General features: G+C 37.3%; 1 long non-coding RNA gene across 1 annotated transcript; it reads left to right on the top strand.

Moving 5' to 3' along the window:
- Positions 1 to 17,273: 17,273 nt before the first annotated feature.
- Positions 17,274 to 22,996, top strand: LOC118833906. Its single transcript, XR_005009332.1, has 2 exons — positions 17,274 to 17,468; positions 22,748 to 22,996. It is a non-coding gene; the product is annotated as an uncharacterized LOC118833906 (long non-coding RNA).
- Positions 22,997 to 23,650: the final 654 nt, after the last annotated feature.

The following is a 23,650-nucleotide window of genomic DNA, read 5'->3' as shown; positions in this document are numbered from 1 at the left end:
CTGGTAACTGCCGCAGCTCACATATTCAGGGCGCTAGGGCCCCCTCCGCCCGGCTTCTGGTCTGGATGGTCCACGCCGCTCAGGCTGGGTTCTGCTCCACTCCGTTCCCAGCTCCCAGCTCCCAGCTCCCAGCTCTGTGTGGAATAGACCTCACCCAGAGACCATCCAGGCTGTCCTGAGCTGGAGCCCTGCTTCCCTCTGCTGTTCTGTGGGTTCTGCCATTCTAGAATTGGTTCAGAGCCATTTTTTTTATAGGTTTTTGGAGGGACTCGGGTACAGAGCTCACTCTAGTCCCTGCTTACCAGCCGCCATCTTGGCTCCGCCCTGGAGAGTACATTTTGAAACAGGTGTTATATTTCTTGGGGAGGAAGGAGAGCTATAATAACAAAATCTGGACAAGATAGAATGAACTGTGAAGGAAGAGAGGTGATTGCTAAATCATAGTAACAAAGATAGGGTCTGAAAGTGGGAGTAAATAGCAAAGAATATGCTGTTTTCTTCCTGACCCTGGAAAAAAATGTCAAGTGATATGGTGCCTTCAGGAGAAAGCTAGATTTCCATGACTAACAGAACCCTCCCCATTCCAGACTTCTCTATTACTGTTGAGGATACCACCATCCTTGTAGGCACCCAGGGCAGAACTTTGATGTCATCCTTGATGCTTCACTCTCATTCATCCTACATATCCAATCCATTATTAAATTTTGTTGTGGCAGCTGAGTGGTGCAGTGGATAGAGCAGTTGGCCCAGAGTCAGCAAGTCCTAAATTCAAATCTAGCTTCAGACATTTGTGTGACCCTGGGCAAGGTAACTTCTTTTTGTCTCCATTTCCTTCTCTTTAAAATGGGGGTAATAATAGTATTTACTTCAGAAAGTTGTTGTGAAGACCAAATGAGATAATATTTGTAAAATGCTTAGCATACTAGCTGGCACATAGTAGGCACTTAAATAAATGCTTGTATTTTTTTATTTATTTTACATCTAGCATATACTTCCCCTTCTCTCTACTCACATAACCAATGCTCTAGTCTAGGCCCTTATCATCTCTATCTTGGACTATAGAAATGACCTTCTGAGTGGTCTCTCTGCTTCGAGTTTCTCCCATATCCAAACCCATCTTCCACCCAACTGCTAACATGACTTTTCCCCCTAAAGAATAGATTTGACCATATCACTCCCCTACTCAAAGAGCTCCCTATTACGATTGGGATCAAATAGTAACTACTCTGTTTGTCATTTAAAGCTCTTCTTTGCCTGGATCTTTCCTATCTTTCCAGCCTTCTAACACTTACATCAATACCACATACCTGCACGTGGTGGCCCAGCTCTGTCTACCAGCTTCCTTGCTATTCCTCTCATGCTACACTCCATTTCTGGTCTTTTGCACTAGCTGCCCTGCTTGCATGAAATTTTTGCTCTTACACTGGCTATCTTCCATTCATTAAATGTTTTGCCTCTTCACCTCTGCTGCTCAGATTGCTGGCTTTCATTTCAGCTCAAATCCCATCTTCTGCTATAAGCCTTTCCTTGTCTCCTTTACCCTCACCCAGCCACCTTCCCAGCTATTAATGTTTTGTCCTCTCAGATTTCTTTCTGTTTACTCTGTATATGTTGGATGCACTTTGCTATTTGTTATGTTATGTTGTTAAGTGTAAACTCTTTAAGAGAAGGGTCTGTTTTCTCCTTTGTATCCCCAGAAAAAAAGTTTGTTGACTAACAAAGTGGCCATAAGATGGAAGGAATATGAGAAGAATAAAAGGGGGAGGGGAGTTTATTTACAATAGAAGAGAGTTCCAGAAGCCACAGTGGAAAGGGGAAATGGAGATTAAGATGGCAAAGAACTAGGGGTGAATTTACTAGATATGGAGCGACTGTGCCACCTTTATTGCTGACTCTCCCTGATAACCTTAGGCATCCTTTGTGTTTTATGTCCCCCGACCACTGTTGAAGATTTGACTTTATACTCAGCATCTGTTGCTTAACTGAGACATTTTTATTTAGTGCTTAAGGGAGGAACTGGACCATCAACATATAAAGAGGTGCCAATGCCCATGTTTTCCATCCAAGCTGAATAAGGCTGAACAATGTATCATATTACAAATGAATTAAGAAGAAAGAGAGCAAATCTAGGGTGGTACAAGTTTGAAAGATACATGGGGATTATACGGTGCCTGGAGAGGGAGGTACAGAGTGAAGACACTGAGGAAGGTATAGTTAGAGAAGCAAAGGGACTGAGTTGTGATTAGAACAAGTACTGGGAACAAGAACTACAAGTTGAGCAGGTGCTTTTAATCATTCTGCCTAGATACAGCAAGATTTCCCATGGGAAAGAACATTTCTCATGGTCCTTCATGAGTAGCCATAGCTATCCTATCCAAAGTTCTTTGCCGTAATGTCAGGTTCCTAAAAACACAACAAAGCAAGACAAGCCAGGGGCACTGATTCCATTTCACGGGGGCAAAGACAGCCTGCCCCAGTGGGAAGGCAGAACTTGAGAATGGAACATGATGACACTGGCAGTCTGGGGGCTGGATGAGGAAGTAGAAAAGTCAGTTGGCTGTCACCCTACCAATCATACCCCTAAGGCAAAGAAGGGTACTTCCTTATACAAGGCCTGCTCTGCCCAGTGATCATTGTGTCTTGGTCTCCTGAAGCCATCCATTCCATCTCTGCATAGCTCTAATTCTCAGGAAGCTTTTCCCTCCAAGCTGAAATTTGCCACTTTGTAGCTTCCACCTAATGCTTGCAGTTAGTTTTCATTCCTTAAATGAGTCCCTATCTAAATTATCGCCTTACCTGTGATCTCAATGACTTAGGGAATTCCCAGGTGAGGAAACTGCCACTACCAATGCAGTTAGCACATTCTTAGCAAGTCATAGTCTTAACAATTTGCCTAAATCACTGAGAGATTAAGTAAATTCCCTGGGACACAAAGCCAATGTTTCAGAGATGGGACCTGAACTCAGGTCTTCCTGTCTCAAAGGCTAGGTCTCTATCCACCAAACCATGCTGCCAGTTGTTATAATAGCATAATGTTTTTAAAAAGTAACATTTTTAAAAATTCAAATTTACTTCATTTTCAATTCCAAACTCTCTCCCTTTCCCCCATTAAGAAAGCAAAGAAAATCTAACACACTAAAAATATGTATGGTCAAGCAAAACAAATTCCTGCATTAACGGTGACCAAAAATATAAATGTATATGCTTTCAATCTGTACTCTGTAACACCTCTCCATCTGGAGGTAGATAGTATGTGTTACTATTAGTCTTCTGAAACTGTGGTTGATTCAATTATGTTGATCACAATTCTTAATTATTTTAAAGTTGTTGTTTGTGCATTGTCATTGTTATTGCATAAATTTTTTCCAGGTTGTGCTTACATCAATTTGTATCAGTTCATACAAATCTTCCCAGGTTTTTCTAAAATCATTCCCTTCATTATTTCTTTTCTTTTCTTGTATTTAATAGTATTTTTCCTCAATTATATGTAACCTTCACTTTTATAAGATTTTGAGTTCCAAATTTTTCTCTTTCCTCCTTCGCCCCAAGACAGCAAGCAATCTGATATAGATTATACATGTACAATCATGTTAAACATATTTCCATATTAGTCATGTTATGAAAGAAGAATCAGAACAAAAGGGAAAAATCAAGATAAAGAAAAAAACAAAAGATGAAAGGGAAAATAGTATGCTTCAGTCTGTATTCAGACTCCATAGTTCTTTTTCTGTATGTGGATAGCATTTTCCATTACAAGTCTTTTGGAATTATCTCGGATCATTGTATTGCAGAGAAGAGCTAAATGATAGTTGCTCATCACACAATGTTGCTGTTTCTGTGTACAGTGTTTTCCTGGTTTTGTTCACTTCACTTGGATCAGTTCATGTAAGTCTTTCCAGGTTTTTCTGAAATCTGCCTGCTTGTCATTTCTTACAGAACATTAGTACTCTCTTACATCCATATACTACAACTTGTTTAGCCATTCCCCAATTGATGGGCATCCCCTCAATTTCCACTGTTTTGTCACCACTTAAAGATTTGCTATAAATATTTTTGTGCATATGGGTCTGTTCCCTTTTTTTTATGATCTTGTTGGGATACAGACCTAGTAGTGGTATTGCTGGATCAAAGAGTATGCACAATTTTATAGACCTTTGGGCATAGTTCCAAATTGCTCTCCCAAATGGCTGGATCAGTAAACAACTCCATCAGAAATGCATTAGTGTCCCAATTTCCCACATCTCTAACATTTATCATTTTAATTTTCTGTCATATTAGCCAATCCGATAGATGTGAGGTTTGTTTTAATTTGCATTTCTCTAATCAATAGTGATTTACACCCCTTTCTCATACGACTACAGATAGCTTTAATTTCTTTATTTGAAAATTGCCTGTTCATATATTTTGACCATTTATCAATTGGGGAATGACTTGTATTCTTATAAATTTGACTCAGTTCTCAATGTATTTGAGAAATGAGGCCTTTACCAGAAACACTGGTAGTAAAAATTGTTCCCCTGCTTTCTGCTTTCCTTCTAACCATGGTTGCGTTGGTTTTGTTTGTCCAAAAACTTTCTAAAGTAACATAATCAAAATTATCTACTTTGCATTTCATAATATTCTCTGTCTCTTGTTTGGTTATAAATTCTTCCCTTCTCCAAAGATCGGACAGGTAAACTATTTCTTGCTCTCCTAATTTGCTTATATGGTATCACCATTTATATCTGAATCATGTATGCATTTTGATTGTATCTTGGTATAGGGTGTGAGATGTTAGTCTATTACTAGCTTCCGCAATATTATTTTCCAGTTTCCCAGCAGTTTTTGTCTGATAGTGAATTCTTATGCTAGGAGTTGGAGTCTTTGGGTTTATCAAACAGTAGATTACTATAGTCCTTCACTATTGTGTCTTGTGTATCTTACCTATCCCATTGATCTACCACTCTATTTCTTAGCCAGTAACTACTTGCTGCTTTACAATATAGTTTAAGATCTGGTACAGCTAGGCTACCTTCCTTTGCATTTTTTTTTCCATTAATTCCCTTGATATTCTTGACCTTTTGTTCTTCCAGATGAATTTTTCTGTTATTATCTGTTATTATTTTTTCAATTTTATAAAATATTTTTTTTTTTTGGTATTTGATTGGTATGGCACTGAATAAGTAAATTAATTTAGGTAGAATTGTCATTTTTATTTTATTTGCTTGGCCTACCCATGAGCAATTGACATTTTCCCAGTTGTTTAGATCTGACTTTATTTGTGTGAAAAGTGTTTTGTCATTGTGTTCATATAGTTCCTGGGTTTGTCTTGGTAGGTAGACTCCTAAATATTTTATGTTCCCTGCAGTTATTTTAAATGGAATATCTCTTTCTATCTCTTGCTGCTGGGCTTTGTTGGTAATAAGTAAAAATGTTGATGATTTGTGTGGGTTTATTTTATGTCCTACAACTTTACTAAAGTCAATTGTTTCAAGTAGTTTTTTAGTTGATTCTCTAGGATTCTCTAAGTTTACCATCATATCATCTGCAAAGAGTGATAGTTTTGTTTCCTCATTGCCTATTCTAATTCTTTCAATTTCTTTTTCTCTTGTTGCTAAAGTTAACATATCTAGTACAATATTGAATAATAGTGGTGATAATGGTCATCTTTGTTTCCTCCCTGATCTTATTGGGAATGCTTCTAGCTTATCTTCATTACAGATAATGTTTGCTGATGGTTTTAGATAGATATTGCTTATCACTTTAAAAAAACCCCTCCATTTATTCCTATGCTCTCTAGTGTTTTTTTTTTTTTGGGGGGGGGGGAGGGAAGGCAGAGCAATTGGGATTAAGTGACTTGCCCAAAGTCACATAGCTAGTAAGTGTGTCAAGTGTCTGAGGCCAGATTTGAGCTCGGGTCCTCCTGACTCCAGGGCTGGTGCTCTACTCACTGTGCCACCTAGCTGCCCCACTCTCTACTGTTTTTAATAGGAATGAGTGCTATATTTTGTAAAAAGCTTTTTCTGCATCTACTGAGATAATCATATGATTTATGTTAGTTTTGTTATCAATATGATCAATTATGCTGCTAGTTTTCCTAACATTGAACCAGCCCTGCACTCCTGGTATAAATCCCATTTGGCCGTAGTGTATTATCCTGGTGATAAATTGTTATAATTTCTTTGCTAATATTTTGTTTTAAATTTTTGCATCAATATTCATTGGGGAAATTGGTCTATAATTTTATTTCTCTATTTTGGTTCTTCCTGTTTATAGGTATCACACCATACTTGTGTTATAAAAGGAATTTGGTAGGACTCCTTCTTTGCCTATTTTTCCAAATTGTTTATATAATATTAGAAGTAATTGTTCTTTAAATGTTTGAGAGAATTCACCTGTAAATCCATCTGGCCCTGGAGATTTTTTCTTAGGGAGTTCATTGATGGCTTGTTCAATTTCTTTTTCTAAAATGGGGGGTATTTAAGTATTTTGTTCCTCTTCTGTTAATCTGGGTGATTTGTATTTTTGTAAATATTCATCCATCTCACTCAGATTGTCAGATTTATTGCCCTACAGTTGAGCAAAATAGCTCCTAATTATTACTTTCCATTTCATTGGTAATGAATTCACCATTTTCATTTTGGCTACTGGCAATTTGGTTTCCTTCTTTCTTTTTTTAAATCAAATTAACCAAAAGTTATCTATTTTATTTTTTTCATAAAACTAGCTCTTAAGTTTATTTATTACTTCAATACTTCAATAGTTTTCTTACTTTCAATTTTATTCATCTCTCCTTTCATTTTCAAAATTTCTAATTTGATGCTTAATTGGGGATTTTTAATTTGTTCTTTTTCTAGCTTTTTTAGTTGCATGGTCAATTCATTGATCTTCTCTTTCTCTACTTTATTCATGTAAGCATTTAGAGATATAAAATTTCCCCTAAGAACTGCTTTGGCTGCATCCCATAAGTTTTGGTTTATTGTCTCATTGTCATTCTCTTGGATGAAATTATTGATTGTTTTGATGATTTGTTGTTTGACCCATTCATTCTTTAGGATTAGATTATTTAGTTTCCAATTAATTTTTAGTCTGTCTTTGTATGGCCCTATATTACACATAAATTTTATTGCATCATGATCTGAAAATGATGCATTTAATATTTCTGCCTTTCTGCATTTGATTATGTGGTTTTATGCCCTACTACATGGTCAATTTTTGTGTAGGTGCTATGTACTACTGAGCAAGTGGTATATTCCTTTCTATCCCCATTCACTTTTCTCCAGAGGTCTACCATATCTAACTTTCTAAAATTCTATTCACATCTTTAACTTCCTTCTTGTTTATTTTGTAGCTAGATTAGTCTAGTGCTGAGAAGGAGAGGTTGAGGTCCCCCATTAGTATAATTTTGCTGTTCATTTCTTCTTATAACTCACTTAACTTGGTACATATGTGTTTAGTATTGATATTATTTTATTGTCTATGGTACCTTTTTAGCAAGATGTAGCTTCTTCCTTATCTTTTTTAATTAGATCTATATTTGTTTTTGCTTTGTCTGAGATCAAGATTGCTACCCCTGCTTTTTTTTTTTTACTTCACCTGAAGCATAATATATTCTGCTCCAGCCTTTTACCTTCATTCTGTATGTATCTCTGCTTCAAATGTGTTTCTTGTAAACAACATATTATAGGATTATGGTTTTTAATCCGCTCTGCGCTTCACTTCTGTTTTGTGGGAGAGTTCATCCCATTCATGTTCACATTTATGATTGCTGTGTATTTCTCACTATTGTTTTTTCTTCTCCCTGTTTCTACTTTTCCCTCTCCTTTCACCCTGTCCTTCCTCACCAGTGCTTTGCTTCTGATCATCACCTCCCTCAATCTACCCTCCCTTTCTTTCCCTTTCTACTTCTGACCTCCATTTTGTCAGCCTCCCCACTTCCCTTTTCTTCTCCCTTTCCCCTCTTACTTCTCTATAGGGTAAGATAAATTTCTATAACTGAGTATGTATGTTATTTGAGTATGTATATTTGAGCCAAATTGGATGAGAGTGCGGTTCAAACAATGCTGGTCCCCTCCCTTCTTTCCCTCAAGTGTAATAGGTCTTTTGTACTTCTTCATGTGATGTAATTTACCCTATTCTAACTACCCCTTTTCTCTTCTCTCAGTACAATCCTTTTTTTCTCCCTTTAATTTTTTTTATATCATCACATCAAAGTCTACTTATACCCATACCTTCTGTCTATGTATATTGCTTTAATAGAGATACAATTTTCAAGAGTTACAAGTATCATCTTTCTGTGTAGAGATGCAAACAGTTTAATCTTATTGAATAATTTTTTTTCTTTCCTGTTTACTTTTTTTATGCTTCTCTTGAGTCTTGTATTTGAAGACTGAATTTTCTTTTCAGTTGAACTGTTTTCATCAGGGAAGTTTGAAAGTCCCCTATTTTATTGAATATCCATCTTTTCCCCTGAAAGATTATTGTCAGTTATTCTGGGTAGCTGATTCTTGGTTGTAATTCAAGCTCCTTTGTCTTCTGGAATATCATATTCCAAGTCCTCTGAACCTTTAATGTAAATGCTGCTAAACCCTGTGTAATCCTGACTGTGGCTCCTTGATATTTAAATTGTTTTCTTTCTGGATGCTTGCAGTATTTTCTTCTTGACCTGATAGTTCTGTAATTTGGCTACAATATTTCTTGGAGTTTTTATTTTGGGATCTCTTTCAGTAAGTGATTGGTGAATTTTTTCAATGACTATTCTAGACTCTGATTCTAGGATATCAGGGCAGTTTTCCTTGATAACTTCTTGAAACATGCTGTCCAGGCTCTTTTTTTCATCATGGATTTCACATAGTCCAATAATTCTTAAATTATCTCTCCTAGATCTGTTTTCTAGGTGTGTTGGTAAGCAAAATGGGCTCTTAGCACTTAGTTCAACAAGTAACCTTGAAAAGTTTGGTTTGTTTCCTTTGAGTAATTCAGTGTATTTCGTTGAGCCTTACTAGGTGCTAAGCCCCAGGCCCAAACCCCTGTTAGGTGTGAAACCTATGTGGGTGTGGATTGGTAACTAAGGTGGGGCCCAAGATGGGGCTAACTCAGGGGAGGGCCTAGTTTACAAATGAGTTTGAGTGATAGGTTTGGGACATCAGAGGCTCTTAGACCATGTGGGTTTAAGTCGCCTCTTTGTGACGATTTTAGGTCACATGAGTGAGTCGCATGTGTGACTCACCCCTGACGCTGAAAAAGATATAAAACCAGGGGTTGGCCTTCTCTTCTTTGGAGCTCTTTCCCACAGCAGTGGTGGCACGCATGACTCTGCGCCAGCCCTTGTTCTGAGCTCCCAGGTTGAACCTAGATGTTGGTAACTATGAATTGTATTGGGTCTGTCTGTTTGTAATTTGTTTAAGGGCTCTCACTCATGATGGTACTGAGGCAGAGACTGCGGGCAACTGTAGCTAAGGAGCCCTCCAGCTCATAAACCCGGATACTGGGACTTTGTTACACTCTGGTAACTATGTATTGGGATTTGAATCAGACAAGGTCTGTCTGTTGATGTTTGTAAAATACAAACGTATTTTATTCTGAAGTTCAGGGTGCTGGATTTTCCCCCTGAAGTAAGTGAATGATATTTGTACGCTGAATTAAAGTAAGCTTGTCAACCTCTTAACCTAGTTTTCCTTAGTTAAGCAGATCAAAAGAACCTGTGCTTTTGCAGTGTGCTGGTAGTGTTCTTGTTGTTGAGCTTTCACCCCCACAATAGCTGCTAGCTGGATTGTTAAAACACTAGGTCACTTGTTTTTCCAATGAGGTACTTCACATTTTCTTCTATTTTTTCATTCTTTTTGTTGTATTGCTGAGAATAGCTAAGTTATCCATAGTAGATCATCATACAATATTGCTGTTACTATGTACATTGTTCTCCTGTTTCTGCTCACTTCATTCAGATTAGTTTATATGTCTTTCCATGTTTTTCTGAGAGCATCCTGCTCATCATTTCTTTCTTTCTTTTTTTAGTGATAAAGTTTTTATTCAGGCAATGAAACATAGAAAAATATATTAGTACTTATTATAGCAATTTCATTTATGTAAGTATAACTCTTACAAGTATTTACCTGACATATAAAAAGGGAAATTATCGTACATATAAAATTTATGTAGATCATCATATAATTTGCTGTTACTATGTACAATGTTTTCCTGGTTCTGCTCACTTCATGCAGATTAGTTCATATGTCTTTCCATGCTTTTCTGGAGCATCCTTCTCATCGTTTCTTTCTTTCTTTCTTTTTTTTAACTGATAAAGTTTTTATTCAGGCAATGAAGCATGAAAAAATATATTAGTACTTATAATAATTTCATCTGTGTAATCAGTATACATCTTCACCAACACCATATTAGTGTTTTAGTTTTCACACATTCCCTCCAATATTTGTCATTTTCCTTTTCTGTCACATTAACCAACCTGACAGGTGAGGTGGTAGCTTAGAGTTCTTGCAATTTGCATTTCTCTCATCAATAGTAATTTAGAGCATTTTTATATGACTATAGATACTTTTGATTACTTTGTATGAAAACTGCCTGTTCATATCCTGTGACCATTTATCAATCAGGGAATGACTCCTATTTTTATAAATTTTATTCCATTTTCTTTGTATTTGAGAAATGAAGCCTTTTTCAGAGAAACTTGCTATAAGATTTTTTTTCACAGTAATGATTACCAACTATGTATTTCCCTCCATCCTATTTTTGTCCTGTTTACCCTACTGTCTCTCTCCTTTTACCCTGTCTATTCTCAAAAGTGTTCTGTTTCTGACTTTTACCTCCCTCAAATTGCCCTCCCTCTATCAGATCACCCCTCCCCCATTCCCTTCTTTTCCTACTTTCCTGTATGGTAAGATAGATTTCAACACCCAGCTGAGTGTGCATATTATTCCCTCTTTGTGCCATTTCCAATAAGAGTAAGGTTCACGTGTTCCCCTCCCAGTTTCCCCCATTTTCCCTTCCACTGTAAAATCTCTTTCAGGTCTCTTTTATGTCAGATAATTTATCCCATTTTACTTCTCCCTCTCCCCTTCTCCTAGTGTATTCTTCTTTCTCTTCCCTTAATTTTATTTTTTTTAGATAATCATACCATCACATTCAACTCACACCTCTGCTTTCTGTCTCTCTATGTGTGTATATATATATATATATATATATATATATATATATATATATATATATACTTCTTCTAACTGCCTAATAATTAGAAAGTTTTTAGGCATTATAAATATCATTTTCTCATGTAGGAATATAAATAGTTTAACCATATTGAATCCCTTATGATTTATCTTTCTTGTTTACTTTTTTATGTTTCCCTCTAGTCTTCTATTTGAATCGAATTTCAGCTCTAATCTTTTCACCAAGAAAATCTGAAAGTCCTCTATTTCATTGAATATCTATTTTTTTTTCCCTGAAGGAATATACTCAGTTTTGCTAGGTAGGAGATTCTTGGTTATAACCCTAGATCTTTTGCCCTCCAGAATATCATAATCCAAGCCCTCTGATCCTTTAATGTAGAAACTGCTAAATCTTTTGTTATTCAGACTGTGGCTCCATGATATTTGCATTGTTTCTTTTTGACTGCTTGCAGTATTTTCTCTTTTATCTGGGAGGTCTGAAATTTGGTTATAATATTATTAGGAGTTTTCATTTAGGGATCTCTTTCAGGAAGTGATTGGTGGATTCTTTCAATTTCTATTTTATCCTCTGGTCCTAGGATATCAGGGCAGTTTTCCTTTATAATTTCTTTAAAGATGACATTTAGGGTCTTTTTTTGATCATGACTTTTAGGGAGTCCATTAATTCTTAAATCACCTCTCCTGGATCTATTTTCCAGGTCTTCTTTTTCCAATGAGATATTTCACATTTTCTTCTATTTTTTCATTCTTTTGATTTTGTTTGATTGTCTCTCGATGTCACATAAAGTCATTAGCTTCCATTTGCCCAGTTCTAACTTTTTGGGAATTATTTTCTTCTGTGAACTTTTGTACCTCCTTTTACATTTGGCCAATTCTACTTTTTAAGGAGTTCTTCTCTTCAGTGAATTTTTGTATATCTTTTTTCCATTTGACCAATTCTGCTTTTCAAGGCATTCTTTTCTTCATTGGATTTTTGTGCCTATTTCACCATTTGGCCTATTCTGTTTTTAAGGTATTATTTTCTTCAGTATTTTTTGTGCCTTCTTTACCAAGCTGTTGATCCTTTTTTTTCATGATTTTCTTGCATCACTTTCATTTCTTTTCCTAGTTTTTCCTCTACCTCTCTTATATGATTTTTAAAATCCTTTTTGAGCTCTTCCATGGCCTGATACCAATTCATATTTTTCTTTGAGGCTTTGGATTCAGGAACTTTGATTTTATTATCTTCTGTGTGTGTGTTTTGATCTTCCTTGTCACCATAGTAACTTTCTGTGGTCAGAGTTTTTTTTTTCTGTTTGCTCATTTTTCAGCCTATTTCTTGACTTTTAACTTTATGTTAAAGTGGGGCTCTGCTTTCTAAGTGGAGGGGGCACTGTATCAGGCTTTAGGTTTTTTTCTTTGTGCAGCTGTTTTCAGGGGTAATTCTGGGGACCTGTAAGTTTTTGGCTTTTCCAAGATAGTATGATCTAGGGAGAAGTGTGTTTATTACTTTCCTGTTCTGTGCACTGGTTTGTGAGTGACCACAAGTGATCTTTTCAACCCTGGAACTGTGACCAGGGTCCCTGCTCCCCTGAGACCCCAAGCTCTGCTGTGTTGGCGCTCCTCCTTGCACTGGGACTAAGACCCCAGACTGTGACCCAGATCTAAGTATAGGCAATACAACTGAGTCCTGCCCCAGATGCCAGCAAAGGGCCTCCTGTAAATCTGATTCTGAACCATTGTCTGATCCCCTTACTCTCTGTGGGCTGAGAGGTCTGGAAAACTGCCACTGCTGCCACAAATAGCCCCAAGGCCTGCTCCTGGTTTGCTGGGGTCCAGTCTGTGCTGGCACAGCCTGTGCTGGACTGTGCTCCTTTCTCACCCTGGTGCAACAGACCTTTCCTACCAACCTTCTAAGTAGTCTTGGGCTGGAAAATTGTTTCACTCCATCTTCTTGTGGTTTCTACCACTGTAGAATTTGTTTAGAGTCATCATTTAAAGGAATTTGGAGGGTTTGGGAGAGACCTCAGGAAAGTCCCTGCCTTTACTTTGCCATCTTGGCACCAATTCTACTTTTAAAAGAGTTGTTTTCTTTAGTGGATACCCACCCCCACCCCCCCATTTAGCTAATTCTATTTTTTAAAGCATTGTTTTCTTCAGTCAATTTTTGCGCTTTCTTTTCCAAACTATCAACCCTTTTTTTTCATAATTCTCTTGCATAACTCTCATTTCTTTTCCCAATTTTTCTTCTACCTCTCTTACCTGATTTTTAAAATCTTTTTTGAACTCTTCCAAGAAGACATTTTGGGCTTGAGACCAATTCATATTCCCTGTTGAGGCTTCATATGTAGGCATTTTGACATTGTTGTCCTCTTCTGAGTCTGTGTTTTGATCTTCCCTCTCACCATAGTAGCTTTCTATGGTCAGGGTTCTTTTTGGTCATTTTAAAAAGTTGAGCTCTGCTCCTGGAACACAGGGGACACTGTCCCAAGCTTTTTGTGCTGGAGTCCAGGGGCCTGGTTACTACCTTTCCATTCTCAGGTGCTGGTGGCTTGCCCACTGCCCTGGGTTGGCCCAGTCTAGTAGTGCCTGTTGTGCTGGGATTCTGGAGCTAGCAATTTGCATTCTGCACTGGGGCAGGAGGCCTCACAGCTGACTTGCTCTGCCACTGGTTTGCAGAGCCAGGACTGAAGGGCCTTAGTTGCTGATCTGTGCTGTGGCTAAGACCTTCTTGCTGGCTTTCCCAGACCCTGTTTGTGCTGGGCTGCACTCTCTTTTTACTCAAGTGAGACAGACCTTTCCTGAAGTCCTAAGTTGTCTTAAGCTGGAAAACTATTACTCCATCTTTTTGTGCATTCTGTCACTTCAGATTCTGTTGAGCGGCTTGATTTAACATTGTTTTTGAGAGATACTGGGGAAAGCTCAGATAACTTCCTGGCTTCTCTCTGCCATCTTCCCCTTCATTATTTCTTATAGCTCAATACATCATATTCATATTCCACTTGCTGTGCAGCTATTCTCCTTTTGAGGGAGATTCTCTCAGTTTCTAATTCTTTCTAAGCATGAAGCAAATGTATAATATTTTAAATATTCTGTAATATACATTTTCTGCTAAAAATAAGAGAGTAGCTATTTCATCACAAACTCACTTAGGATACCTGATAAAATGGCACAGCTGGAAAACAAAGTTTATTTCTCCTTCTAGACATCTTTGTGTTGCTTAAAGTCATGGGCATACATAAAAATTGTAATTTCTGGATTTATTTAGCAATGGTATGATTTATATTTTATTAAGTAATCATTAACAGTGGGCAGTTGCTTCTTTGCCTTTGTATGAGAGCAATAGCATCATGGGGTAGTTGATAGAGTTGGCTTCTGGTCCAAGATCTGGGTTCAAGTCCTCCTTCTTGAAACATACTGGTTCTTTGACCTTGGACAAGTTATTTTAACTTCTTAGTGCTCTAGGAAACTCTCCAAAACTACTTGCAGAGAAAGTGCAGCCCTGCATTGTTAGAGGGAGTTCCCTAAATCAACGAAATCACAAATCCCATCCCTATCCCTAATCATGAACAGTTAAATAAAGTTAGATAAAAGTTCATAGTCATTTATGAAAAAATAAAAATAAGATGGGAGTTTGAATAGTGTGTATCATGCCTTTGATGATGAAAGGAAGTCCCACACTTTCTAAATAGGTAAAAGGAAACCACTTTACAAAACATCCCCAACTCTGAATAGGCCAAAATTCAATTAAGGACTTGAATCTTCTGCCACATTTACAAAATTGACTTGTTCTGACTTGAATGGTTGGTCTCCTGTTTTCTCAGCTAGTTAGACTTGTTGCTATTAAACAAACATGTACATTCAGCAAACACAGATTAAGCATTTACAAGGCACTTTGCTTGACCCTGGGGATACAAAGACAGAAGTGACACAGTCATTCAGTTAGCCAACAAATATTTATTAAAGGCCTACTATGTGCCAGGCACTGTGCTAAATGCTGGGAAGAAAAGGCAAAGCAAAGCAAAAGAAAGCACAACAAAAAGCAAAAAAGAGTTCTACTCTCAAGGAGCTCAGTCTAATGGGGGAAATAACATGGTCAGACCTGGACTTTACAAAGACTACTATCCACTAGGCTCTTGAAAATGTGAGATCAGAAATCAGGAGAGAGGCTAGGGATGGAAAAATAGATTAAATTATTGGACTTTTGTGGGGGCCCAAGTCTATCATTGCCAGTGGGCCTGAAAATTAGAAAAAAAAAGTTTTTTCATTAAATTAGGTACATGACACACAGAATCAAATGAATACAGGAGTATAGTGTTGATAGAACCTATGATATCAGTAACTGGGGTAAGGACTCACTACATGCCAAAAACTGCTGGAAAAACTGGAAATCAGTTTGGCAGAAGTTAGATTTAGACCAACCATCTCTAAATGGATACAATAGCTCAATGTTAAAGATTATATCATAAACAAGTTACAAAGAAGAGAACTTTTGCAACTATGAATAGGAGGTTTCCTGACCAAAGGACAGAAAGAATCATAGTTGATAAAATGAACAATATTAATTACATAGAATCGAAAAGCTTTTGTACAAACTCAATACAGCTAAATTTAGAAGGGAAGCAGATAATTAGGAAAAGTATTTGCAGAATGTTTTCCTGATAAAGGTTTGATATCTAAGAGTCATGGGGAACTGATTCACATATATAAGAATAAAGAGCTATTCTCCAATATATAAAGAATCAAAGGAAATGAATAGACTATTTTCTTTTTTTAAAATTTATTTATTTATTTTTACTTTACAACATTCAGTTCCACAAGCTTTTGAGATCCGAATTTTCTCCCCTCCATCCCCTCCTCCCTCTCAAGACAGCATGCAATCTGATATAGGCTCTCTCTCTCTCTCTCTGTATATATATATATATATATATATATATATATATATATATATATATATATATATATATATGTATATATATTCACATTAAACATATTTTCACATTAGTCATGTTGCAAAGAAGAATTATAACCAATGCAAGGAACCACGAGGAAGAAGAAACAAAACAAAAAAGTGAGAGAGCAAATAGTATGCTTCGATCTGCATTCAGACTAATTCTTTCTCTGGATGTGAATAGCATTTTCCATCATGAGCCTTTTGGGGTTGTCTTAGAACCTTGCATTGCTGAGAAGAGCTAAGTTTATCCAAATTAGTCATCACACAATGTGGCTGTAACTGTGTACAATGTTCTCCTGGTTCTGCACCCCTAACTTACCATCAGTTCATATAAGTCTTTCCAGGTTTTTCTGAAGTCTTCCCACTCATCACAATAGTAGCACAATAGTACTCTGTTACATTCATATGCCACTTGTTCAGCCATTCCCCAACTGATGGGCATCCCCCTCACTTCCCAGTTCTTTGCCACCACAAAAAGAGCTTCTATAAACATTTTTGTACATGTGGGTTCTTTTTCCATTTGTATGATCTCTTTGGGATAAAGCTCTAGAAGTGGTTTTGCAGGGTCAAAAGGTATGTACATTTTTATAGCCCTTTGGGCATAGTTCTGAATAGACTATTTTCAAGGGAAGAAATCAACAATCATACGAAGAAAAGCTCCAAATCACTAATAAAAGAAATGCAAATTAAATCCAACTATGAGGTTCTACCTCATACCCATAAGCTTGGCAAAGATGATGAAAAAAATTATGTAACAATATTTAGGAGAATAGGCACACTACTGCAATACTGTTGGAGCTGTAAATTGGTCCAACCTTTCTGGAAAGCAGTTTACTATAGCAAAAAAAAAAAGTTATTAAACTGTATACTTTGACCTAGACTGAAAGAACCTGAGAATTCTCAAAGAGTTGGGGTAGGGGGACAGCCTTGCAGTTAGAGCATTTTCATTTGATTTGATTTGATTTGTAGTGCCTTTCAATTCCCAGAATAGCATGTATTTGGCCCAGGTGGGTGACATTTTCTCCTTTTTCAGACTGTATCCCACCAGGACACTTTGTTCATATCCACTTTATCTTAGTCACCTACAGTAGTGTTCCAGCATGTCTCCTAATGATTTCATCTGTATTCCCTGTCAAGGCTGTAAATCAGGCAGGACAAGTGTAGCTTTATTTTCTCAGGCTCTGGCAAGAATTACAGTTTTTTCTGGAGAACATCACAACTCAAATGACCTAGTAACAGATGGGGAACTTCTTACTACGGCTGTTCCCTCCACCACTGTACCTGTCTGCTTCTGATGGAGATCCAACTACACAGAAGCAGGGTTTCCCATTGTTTTACAACTTCAAGAGATCCTCTCTCAAAAACTCCAGGTTGAGGTACGGTGACCACAAATGTTGATGTTCTTTTCCATTCTGATACCATGCAGGGGGGAATATATGACTCTGTTGCAGGCCAGGGCTGACCAGATCATTCTGGTGCTTCACGTTCAACATTAAAATGAAATCAAACACTATTTTGTAGAAAATTTAACAGTGAACAAAAAGAGCTTTGTTTAGCCATAGCAAGTGAAGGATATTCAGCTGAATTCAATTCCCCTGCCTCTGAGCTGCCCATAAGAGTCCAACAATCAAGCATAGGACCCAGTCAAAGATCCTGGTGGCTTTTTTTGTATCAAAAGGATCAATAAACTACATCAACAGCCCAAGACTTAGTCTCATGAGCCCAAGGACAATGTCTATCAATTTTAAGGAAAAACTATCCTAATCTGCATGGGGCAGAGCCTTAGAATATTACTTCCACCAAATCATCCAAAAGGATACTCCCCACTTACATGCCCAGGAGCTTCCAAAGCACCCCAAATGCACCCATTGCTCATTCCTGAAGTAAATCTATAAATGAAAACTTTCAGGAACATTAGAGACAAAATCCAGAGTTTCTAAATCAAACAAAAATGCTGCAAGTAGGCAGAAAGAAAGAATTAAAGCACCATTGAGCCACAGTCAGGATCACACATGATTTAGCATATACCACCATAAAGGAAATGAGAACTTGGAATATGATATTCCAGAAGGCAAAGGATATAGGCTTATAGCTAAGAGTGACTTAACCACCTAAACTTAGTAAAATCATACTGGGGGGAATAGATCTTTAATGCAATAGAGAACTTCCAAAGCATTCTTGATAAAAAGACCAGAGGTGCAGAGAAATTTTGGAGTTATGACACAAGAATGAAGAGAAACATAAAAATGTAAACATGAATGAGCAGCCATAAGGGACTAGACAAAATAAACTTTACATTCTTATATGGTAAGATGATACATATACCCTCTTTATCATCATCTGGGTTCATATAAGGAATCTAGCCAGACAAAGCCTAGAGTAGTTCAGTTATGTTTTGATGATCTTAAGAATGAAAAGATAAAGAAAGAGGACTACTCTGGGAGCAGAGGGAGGAATATTTGGGGAAATTATTCCACATAATCAGGCTATGCAAATAAAGATCTTTACAAATAAGAAGGTGGGAACTGATACTTGAATTCATTCTCATCTGAATTGGTCAAAGACACATGAATATATACACTCACACACTTAGGTACAGAAATACATTTCATTCAGCAGGGAACTAGGAGGGAAAGAACAAAAGAGAGAAGAGGGAATTATAGGGTAGGTAGATTAACAGTGGGATTAGTCCTAAGTAAAACAAACTCTAACTAAGGATGTACAAGAATATTTATGGCTTTTTTTGAAGTGGCAAAGAATGGAAATCTGAGGGGAGTACCTATCAACTGCGAAATGACTGGACAAGTTATAGTATATAAATATGATGGAATATGAAGGAGATAGTTTTAGAGAAACCTGGGAAGACTTGTATGAACTGATGCAAAGTAAAGTGAACACAACCAAGATCACAACTTATACAATGACAACAATATGATAAAGACAACTTTGAAAGAAGTAGGAATTTTTATCAATGCCCAACCACTGTTCCAGAGAACTAATGATGAAACATGCTACCTACATCCTGATTCTTTACTCAGAGTGAAGAATGAATAATATATGTATATATTTTTGTAGATAGCCAATGTGGAAATTTGATTTGGTTCATTATACATGCTTTTTTTTTATTTTTTGCAGGGGGGAAGGCAGGGCAATTGGGGTTAAGTGACTTGCCCAAGGTCACACAGCTAGTAAGTGTGTCAAGTATCTGAGGCCAGATTTGAACTCAGGTCCTCCTGACTCCAGGGCCGGTGCTCTACTCACTGCACATTATACATGCTTTTAACAGGAGTTTTATTGCTCTTTAATTCTGGGGCTGGGATGGGGTGGGTGGGAGAAAGAGAAGATAGATTTTTGATTATTGAAAAAAAAAACTCTATAGCTTATGCACATCTATTAGAGTTTACTTTTCAATAGTCAGCTAAAGAATATTGCCATCTCAAAGCAAAGGCATTTGCTAAAATAGCATAGTTAGAAAAATAACAACAAAACATTGTCTGCACAAATCTTTGCAAGAAAATAGTATGCTTTGATTTGTATTCAAACTCCATAATTCTTTCTCTGGATGTGGATAGTATTTTCCATCATGAGTCTTTTGGAATTGTCTTAGATCACTGCATTGCTGAGAAAAGCTAAGTCTATCAAAGTTGGTCATTGCACAGTGTTGCTGTTACTATGTACAATGTTCTCCTGGTTCTGCTCACTTCACCCAGCATTACTTCATGTAAGTCTTTCCAGGTTTTTCTGAAATCTCCCTGCTCATTATTTCTTCTGGAACAATAGTATTCCATTGCATTCATATACCACAACTTGTTCAGCCATTCCCCCATTGATGGTCATTCCCTCAATTTCCAATTCTTTGCCACCACAAAAAGAACTGCTATAAAGATTTTTGTACATTTGGGCCCTTTACCCTTTTTTATGATCTTGTTGAGATGCAGACCGAGTAGTGTTATTGCTGGGGCAAAGGGTATGCACAGTTTGATAGCCCTTTGGGCACAGGGGAACACTCCTCTTTCAAAGGGCATATAAGCTGTGAACCTGCCTCCATGATTGTCTTTGTCTAAGAGGGAGACAGCCAAATGCTTGTCGTTTTATTAAAATGCTGGCATTATTGATAAAATTATTAAATTACACAGAACTTTTATCTCTCAAACCTTTTTAAATGTCACATAATTTTTATTGATATTACAATGGTGGATTGACCAATAAGTCCAGTCTTTATGAGGATACACAGAGTCTCTCTGGTGCAATCTCTATATGGACTTTGTAGCACACAGAATAGAAATTTGGTAACTGGTACTGGTCTGTTTTCCATGAGGTGAAGAGGACTCATTTTGATTAGTTATGGAGGTATTCAAAAGGTACGAACCTTGTTCTTTTCTTTGGCTGACTTCTTTCTGATGAGTGTCTTTCCAGTGAGAGAAGAAAGGTAATGCTATGAGGGAAATTTCTAGCTGGAACATTCTTTCTACTTAGCTATATCTTCTTTGTATTTTCTGGTTTTATTTATAAGAAGAATGGTAACACAAATGTGGCTCTGTTTCTTTAGAAAGTGTTTCAGCTCCAAGGGATGGCTCACTCAACAGGGGAAGAGAGAGGCATGTGTTCAGGTATGATGGTGAGCAAAAGATATTGGAGAGAATGATCAGACCACATTCTTCCAGAGTAGGGAAGGCCCCTCATGGGCAGTGGCAGAGTTTTCTCTAATGCTATCAGCTCACCTTGCAGTCCCTCCCTACCTCCATTCTGATGTGGTTTCATTGACCAGTTAACATTCATTAGTTTTTGCAAAGTGATGGATATAGAAGACAACAAAAATACTGTAGAAAATGTAGTTCAAGATTAGGAAATTAAAGAAAAAACTAAAGGCTTATAAATTGTCCAAAGACCTTACAACTGTCTGGTACAAGTTCTTTAAGAATGAAGTCCAAAGGTACTGACTGGTGAATATGGAACAACATCAAAAAAGTGAAATTTATTATGTCTACTATTGTTAAACCTGAAAATTTGGTTGAAGGAAACAACAGAGCTAGGTGATAGAAAAATCCATGTTGTTTATTATTTTCCCTTAAAGCACAGCGGAGCTAGCTTACTTGTACGTACAAGGAGTCAGAGTATAAACTCTGGCTGCCTGAACAAAGCAATGAGAAAACTTATATATGTTATTTTAGCAGAGCTAGCAAGCCTGTATGACCTCATTTTTATGACCCCCATGTATGTTTAACCATAATACAAGAAGAGGATTTTCCTTAATGGAATAGATTGTAAATACAACAAATTAGATAGTTGACAGAGTGTTAATTGGAATTACTACCCCAGGATCTCTGTGTTTAATTTGCCATTAACATTCCACAACATAGTATATGCCCATAAAATATTAAGATAAGGAAAAGTCACATAATTCAAGATAGCATCTGGGGTCAAGGTTTTCACCCTTAATGGCCATGGACAGAGCAAGGAATGCTCCATCTGGATTTTGTTGATATAAGATAGAGATATCTCTGAGCTTACTCAGAGAACAAAGAGACTGTTAGGATCAGGCTTTTCTTCTGGTTAAGTAGTTCAGGCCCTGAGTCTTATTGAAATTACAAAAATGATATAAAATAGTACAATATTTTCCACACTATAAATAGCTGGGCCTGGAGTCAGGAAGATCTGAGTTCAAATTTCACCTCAGCCAATTACTAGCTGTGTGACCTTGGCCAAGTCAATTAATCTCTTCCTCACCTTCCTCAACCGTAAAGTGAGGATAATAATAGCACCTACCTGCCAGAGTTGTTGAAAGGATCAAAAGTTGTGATAATAAATGCTTGTTCTCTGCTGCCTGCCCCCAAGACAACATGGAGATTTCATCTTGTTGCTTCTGCATTTGCTTTTTCATTTTAGGTGAAGGATATTGAAGTTTATGACCTTGCAGGTTTAAAAAGGTCAGGTGGGCAGATGAGTGCAATCTGTATTATGATTTCCACTGTTCCAGTTTTGAGATTAAAGGATAGAGGAATGACATTCTGGACCCAGCTCAGAGGCAGCTGAGACAAGTGCTCATTCAGAAATTATGCAGTAATTTAGATTGGTGGGACCAATGCTATATAGAAACTGAGCTTGAACCCACTTTTCCTAGAGGCTTAGATGGTCTAGAGGAGAGTGTGCCCTGAGGTATTGGGAAGAGATGTTTGTAATTCTGTTCTTGCTACATCTTTGAAGTAAATATCACTTTGCAAAAACTAAAAGAATGTTAATTGTTCAATGAAACCACATTAGAATGGAGGTGGGGAGGGATTGCAAGGTGAGCTGATAGCATTAGAGAAAACCCTGCCCCTGCCTATGAGGGTCCTTCCCTACTCTGGAAGAATGTGGTCTGATCATTCACTCCAGTGTCTTTTGCTCACCATCATATTTAGACATATGCCTCTCCCTTCCCCTGTGCAGTGAGCCATCCCTTGGAGCTGAAACACTTTCTAAAGAAACAGCCACATCTGTGTTGCCATTTTTCTTTTAAATAAAACCAGAAAACATAAAAAAGGCAGAGCTAAGTGGAAAGAATGCTCATAGCTTTCTCTCGGAAGTATAAATAAAGGAGTGGTAGAGGTTTCACTGTGCCGAAAAGCAGCAAGAAATAACATTTCATGGGTCTTTTGGACATCTTACCTTGCAGAGCTCGTGATGAATGCAAGCAGACAGACTGAGCCATAAAGGTCACGGCAGTACGTGCATCAACATTGGCTACAAAAAGCTGAACAAAGAGAAATTCTGCTAAACAACAACAACTTGATGAGACCCTTTAAACCAGGCCAATATATTCCTTGGTACTTACTGACTTCAATGTGATGATGAACGTAGGAGAAGACAATAAAATTATAGAAAACATGGTTCAAGATTAGGAAATAAAAAAGCCTAAAGCTCATTAATTGTCCAAAGGCCTCACAACTGTACAAGTTCTTTAAGAAGGAAGTCCAAAGGTACTGGCTCTGGTGAATATGAAATAACATCACAAAAGGTGAAGTTTATTATATCTACTATTGGCAAATCTTGTAAGACTTTAAGTTAAGGTGAAGACCTGGGATTCTCTCAACCTGAGATTCCTATTCCAGTCAAATTACAGATACAGTCCCTAACCCTAGCTTACAAGGAAGTGGTAATAGAACTTAAGGACAAATTGAGAAGAATGGTTGGATCTGGCCAAAACTATTTTGTCAGTGACCAAATTTTAAAAGCATCCAGAGATATTTTAAAGACAGAAGATTTTAAAAGAATAAAAGACTTACAGATGATATTGTTACCCAAAAAAGCAACTAAGACCATATTATTTGCTTGACTTTGCATATCTATTACAAGGATTTCCAATCCAATAAACATTTATTAAGCACCTACTGTGTGCCAGGCACTGTACTAAATGGGGATACAATTAATAAAAAGACAGTCCCTTTCCTGAGGGAGTTAACAATCTAATGGGAAAAGACAACACAGAAAAGGAGGAAGGAAAGGTGGGGGGCACTGAAGAGGGTTTGGGTTGAGGGATGCTCGACACCCCAAAGTACCGACATACCGGGTCCTGCCG

This window comes from Trichosurus vulpecula, chromosome 1 (genome assembly GCF_011100635.1).
Source record: "Trichosurus vulpecula isolate mTriVul1 chromosome 1, mTriVul1.pri, whole genome shotgun sequence".
Taxonomy (NCBI): Eukaryota; Metazoa; Chordata; class Mammalia; order Diprotodontia; family Phalangeridae; genus Trichosurus; species Trichosurus vulpecula.
This window is presented reverse-complemented; position numbering and strand designations above follow the sequence as displayed.